Source organism: Magnolia sinica, chromosome 4 (assembly GCF_029962835.1).
Source record: "Magnolia sinica isolate HGM2019 chromosome 4, MsV1, whole genome shotgun sequence".
Taxonomy (NCBI): Eukaryota; Viridiplantae; Streptophyta; class Magnoliopsida; order Magnoliales; family Magnoliaceae; genus Magnolia; species Magnolia sinica.
Window position 1 is genome coordinate 74,733,209 of NC_080576.1, and position 6,425 is coordinate 74,739,633.

A 6,425-nucleotide genomic window follows, 5' to 3' on the forward strand; every position below is an offset into this window, starting at 1 on the left:
CAATAAATGTTATATCTTGCATGACTGAGAACATCTGGACAAATTTGACACCAAAAGTGATGAAGGGATATTTTTAGGGTATGCTCTGAATAGTTGAGCATATCAGGTACTTAACAAAAGGATTGGTGTAATACAAGAATCTAATAATGTGGTCATTGATGATCATATGAATACACTTGTCTTAAGTTCAGAAGATGATGAAGTTCTTCAAATTGATAAACCAGACTCTTCATCTAATTAAAATAACATTGAGCTACAATCAAATAAAGATCATCCTACTGATCAAATCCTTAGAAATCCCCTCACTGGTGTACGCACTCATAAATAATTAGAAGATATGTGTAACTACGTGTGCTTTACATCTTAGATGGAACCGGCTAATGTAAAAGAAGCCCTTATTGATAAAAACAGGATTGTAACTATACAAGAAGAGCTCAATCAGTTTGTGAGAAATGATGTTTGGTATTTAGTTCTAAGACCAATTGATAAACATATTATCGGAACAAAATAGATTTTAAAAAATAAGTCTGATGAACTTGGTAACATAATTAGAAACAAGTTTAGGTTAGTTGTATAAGGGTATACTCAAATTGAAGGTATTGATTATGATGAAACCTTTGGCCCAGTAGCTCGTCTTAAATCAATCAGACTATTTATATCCATTGCGTGCTTTAAAAAATTCAAAATATATTAAATGGATTTAAGAGTGCATTTTTAAATGGTGATTTGCATGAAGAAGTATATATTGAACAACTGAAGGATTTTAAAGACCCTAAGCATGCTAATCATGTTTATCACTTAAAAAAGACACTCTATGGATTGAAACAGGCTCCCAGGGCATGGTACGAGAAATTAACTAAATTTTTGTTATGTCATGAGTTTGTAATAGAGAGTGTAGATAAAACATTATTTGTTAAGAAACATAAAGATCATATTTTAATTGTGCAAATCTATGTTGATGACATTATCTATAGATCTACCTATGTTAACATGTCTATTGAGTTTGTAGATCTTATGAAATCCAAATTCAAAATGAGTATGGTTGGAGAACTAAATTATTTTCTTGGGTTGCAAGTCAAACAGTTTCCTGATGGATTCTTCATCTCTTAAACCAAATATGCTCTGAACTTAGTTAAAAGGTTCGAATTTGAGAGTGGAAAGAATTTTAATACTCCAATGAGTACCACTCTGAAATTATCTAAGGATTCAACAGGTAAGAGTGTGGATCCTAAGTTGTAATGCAGTATGATAGGAAGCTTACTTTATTTAATCGTGAGTCAACCGGATATTGCTTTTAGCATTTACATTTGTGCCAGATATCAATCGAACCCTAAAAAGTCCCACTTGATTACTATTAAGTGAATTTTGCAATATGTCGCTAGTTCAGCTAATCTTGGTCTCTAGTTTCACATGATACTAGTGTGCAATAGCTGATTACACGGATGCTGATTGGGCTGGTAACATTGATGATTGTAAATCAACCAGTGGTGGTTGTTTCTATGTCGGGAACTGTCTAGTTTCCTAGCTAAGTAAGAAACGAAGTTCTGTATCGCTCTCTACTACTAAGGCTGAATATATTGCTGCAAGTAATGCATGCACTTAGCTAGTATAGATGAAGAGAATATGCTAAGCGATTACGGAATTGCGCAAGAATCTATGATGATATATTGTGATAACACAAGTGTAATTAATATTTCCAAAAATTTTATTCAGCATTCACGAACTAAGCACATTGACATTAGATATCATTATATTCATGAATTGGTGGAAGAAAAGATAATTTCTTGAGAATATATTTAGACCAAAAATCAACTAGCTGGCATATTCACAAAACCGCTCGACAAAAATCGATTTTCAAAATTAATATTTGATCTTAGTATGTGCAATATGAACTAATGATTTGTGTTCATTTGTATCATAATGTTTGTATATATTATTTTGTATTTTTATTTTATTTAAATATATGCAAAATTACACATTTTCTGTGTTGCATGACCAGTCGAGTACACACTCGACTAGTTGTGGCACGACCGATCGAGTATGTACACGACTAGTCGTGAAACGCGTGAATGGGGTTTTTATTTGGGGAAAAGTATTTTTTTCTTCATTTCCTTCTTCTTCTCCATCAAACCCATCCATGACCTATCGAACCTATCTCCGACTACTCTCCGGTTAGTGCTTCATTTTTTATTTTCTTATGAATGTAAGTTCTTTGATCATCCTTAATCTTGATTTTGCTTCTTGTTTCAAGATTTATGGTGGTTTGATAGTTTTTCTTTCTTAAAATCTGATTTTCTTGAAATCCTTTCATTCCTTTTCGTAAACCTTTGTTTCTTTGCTATGGAAGGAAGAAATAAGAAGAGAACCACTCGTGGTCCCTCTTTTTCCCGTTCTTCATCCACCACCTTGCATCATCTTCGGCCTCCCGAAGAGGATCCCGAGAGTATGCAGGATTTTCGTCTTAGAAATGTTATTGTTGAGCGTGTTGTCATTGTTGATCATATTAAGCGCTTCAACATTGTCCCTCTCCTTCAAGCTGTAGGATGGGAAAACATACTATCTTAGGGCGGTCGTGCATACCGATCCATTGCGCAAGGCATGTATGCTTGTATTACTGAGTTCTCTCCAGATGATTTGATATTTATTGTGTCAACTAGAGAAGGTCTAATTAAGGTAGACCATCATTTGATTTCAACAATCATGAATATACCTGTTGTTGTTGACGGTGTACCCATATCCACTTTACAAGCTAGACCTTCTAAAAATGCTAAACAATTGATTACGAGAGTTCTCTGTAACATGAATGCAGAATGGAACGGTGGTACTGCGCTCAGGTCCAAATATATTTTATCTAGATACAGGGTCTTGTATCGTATTTTTATTTCAAATGTCTATTCTCGCTCAGGTAACAAGACTAAGCTGACCTCTTTTATGGCCCGCATTATGCATTTTATTGTAACTGGCATCCATATCTGTCTTCCTTCTCTTATCTGTCATCATATTATTCAGTTTCGTCTTCACCCTGGTCACAATGATATTCCTTTAGCTTATCTTATGACTGCCTTAGCTACCCATGCTTTGGTAGCTATGCTTGTTGGAGAAGGTTCTATTAATCTCCGTCCATTTAACAATTCTAATATCAACAAGATAAACTTGGACTTGGCAACTGGTCAAGTTGATGGGAATGTTGGAGGAGATGAAGAAGCTGAAGATGTTGATGCTTTACTTCAAGAAGAAGTTAATATGGATGATTTATTTGATAAACTTGAATCAGATTCTAAGGCAGACCCTGATTATCAGCCTTCTGATTTCGATGAGAGGTTGCATACTCTTGAGGAATAGGTGGCTCAGATTCGAGTAACCCAAGATTCTCAATTTACTTATATGTGCAAAAATATGCGGCGCATTAATAAGGGTTTACATCAAATTGATCCATCTATTCCTACTCCCTCTTTAGGATCTGATTAGTTATCTTTTGATTCGCATGGTATCTATAATAACTTTATTCTAACTCTTTTCCCTATGACTGCTTGGATAATGTTGTTTAAACTCTTATCTATGTATCATTTTTATTTGATTTAGATGAGTACTTATTGATTCTACTTACTCTCTTCTTATCTTCATTTATCATTATTTACTTCCTTTGTCATGTTGTGACAAAAAGGGGGAGAACATTGTTGATGATATGAGGATAATGATATGATGATGATGAATGTGGCTAATATATATATATATATATATTTGCAGAGAGTAGTGAATTAAGGGGGAGAGTTGATTATTGTTGATTATATTATTGAATAGGATCATATCATACTATGATTGTGGAATGTGTTGATTGAATATCTATTGTGCATATTATAATTTTGCTTTTGTCACAAATTTGACAAAGGGGGAGATTGAAAGTGTTATGTTGATAAACCCTGAGTATTGTCAAATTTTGGTGTGCCAAACCATTTCAAGTTTGTATCTTGATGTGTATCAAGCTTGTGTATCTGTTTACATTGAATCTTCGACGTTCATTCTGTTCGTGCTGAATTTATCTTGCCGATATCTACGACGAACTTGCCGAGATCTTCAAACTGGAAGAAAGTGAATACTTAGTGTTCAAGAACATTGCGGTTCAAGATCTGGAACCAGAAAAGTCCAAGAACTCAAGACCGAGTTGAAGACTGTGTTCGGTATGTTGGGTTCAAACGTAAAATTTAAAGCTACTGAAGTGATTGATAGTTTGATGGTTCATATGTTCTATCTCACAAGTAAGGTATGATTGACCTAGATTGACCTTAGATCATGATTAGATTATTTCAAACTTTTGGCCGGTTATTTTGGTCATTTTATAAGTGTAAAATTCTATTCTTTTGACCAGCCCTAATACTGGCTTGACCAGTCCTAGAATTTCCCCGATCAGTCCAGGATTTGTTATGAATTTTTAGAATTTTTTTTTGATCTTCGACTAGTCCTGGAAAATGCTCGACTAGTCGTGTGAATAGTGCTCGACCAGTCGTGCAGTGCTCGACTCATTTTCTAGTGAATAATCTGGACTCACGCGACCAGTCGTGTGGTACCACAACCAGTCGAGCAAGCCACTCGACCAGTCATGGGATCCACAAGGCCAGTCGTGTAACTGAAAAATCTTATCGCGGCAGAATTTTTTGAAAGTCTGTTCCGATAAGGCCAGTCGTAGCTATTCAAAGGCCAGTCATGCGAACTGATTTTTCACCTATAAATAGTGCTCGAATTTCAGAGTTTTCCATTTAATTCTTATCATTCTTAAGCAATCACTCTGAGTTAATTTTGAGTACATTCTATGCTATTTTGTGCATATTTTAGATTCTTTATAGTAGCTCTTATATTTTCATTTTGAATCTCCATTCCATTCTCATATTAAAAAGGGATATTTGATTTACCCTTTCTTGAGATCAAAATCAATACAAAGCCCTTGTTAATTTAATTAAAAATCATCTAGACTTAGAAGCCTATATATTTGTGAGACTGAACGTTGAACATCTACGTCATCATCAAGTTGGTTCTACCGGGTTGCTTTAGAATCATCATACAGATAAGTATTTTACCTTTTCTGTAATTTAATTCTATTTGTTTGGTTGGTGAGATTGTTACAGAAAAGTTCCATTTGTGGTTTGTCTGAGGTGATCCAGAAAACTCAGAGTGTGGGGTTTTTGAATTATGTAAGCCCACTTGAAAGACAGAATTGTGAAGGTTTTAAGTGAACCTTGAAAAACCTATTTTGATTAGTGAACCCTAATATCCCGTGGGAGTGGATATTAGGAGTGGGGTAGTTGTGTGGGTATTGTTTAACAGTTGGTGTACACACAAGCAAACCACTATAATTCTTTGTATTTGCTGGATGTGTGGTTTATTTCTTTATCTCTTATGATTTAAGATTGTGGGATGTATTTGTAGATGTGAATGTTGTAATCTTTAAATTTCAGCATTGTATGGTGAATGCTGTAATAGATTAGTTTCTATTTCCTTCATATCCTCTTCAGTTTGAGTTTTTGATACTCACCCACGTTCTAGTAAGGTTGTCCTGCCATAAACTATTGGTTTTTGGTGTTAGGTTGTCCTTAGAACCAAGTTTGTATCAACCTCTTAGTACTTGACTATTGAGGTTGTTATTTCCTTTAGTTAATTGCATTTTATTTGGCTATCTTATTATTGTTATTCAGCTTATTATTTTTATTTAGCATAGTCCTATTCACCCCCCCCCCCCCTCTGGGACATATTGCTCAGCCTTTTCAACATCTCACACACAGTCACATCCATCATAAGCTATATTATGCATCTTGTTTATCTTTTGAATAGTTTTGTGATTGGATCCTTTATTTGGCTTGGAAGCCATTAGAGTTATTTTGAAGATATCTTGATACTTGCTTATTTATTCAGGATAGGGTTGATAGGTTTTGAATTATCATAAAATATTAAAAAGTCCTATTCACCCACCTCTAGGACATCTTGGCATATTCCCACTTAGACTAAAGCGGTCATTACCGCAATTTCAGTTTATGCCCCACATAGGAGAAAGGGTCAACACGCAACACCTAGATTTTAGGCCACATAGGCCAAAGATCAACACAAGGAACCTGACAGTTTATGCTCCCATGAGCAAGGGTTAACACACAGCACTCAGGTTTTAGACTAAATAGGTCAAGGACCTATACAAAGACCTAAGTTTATGCTCTTCATGGAGCAAGGGTCAACACAAAGCACCCCCACGTACACTCCAGTCGAAGGCCTCCTATGAGGACTTGAATGGGGTGAGAAGAACCTTTGACCCAATCCTATAAAAGGAATGATCACAAGGGTTCTCTGGACTCTAATGACTTATAGATAAGTAGATGAGCCCCATTGAACACGTTGATGAAGATCTCCTCCTTTGATGACGAAGAATCTTTAACTCCCTTGAA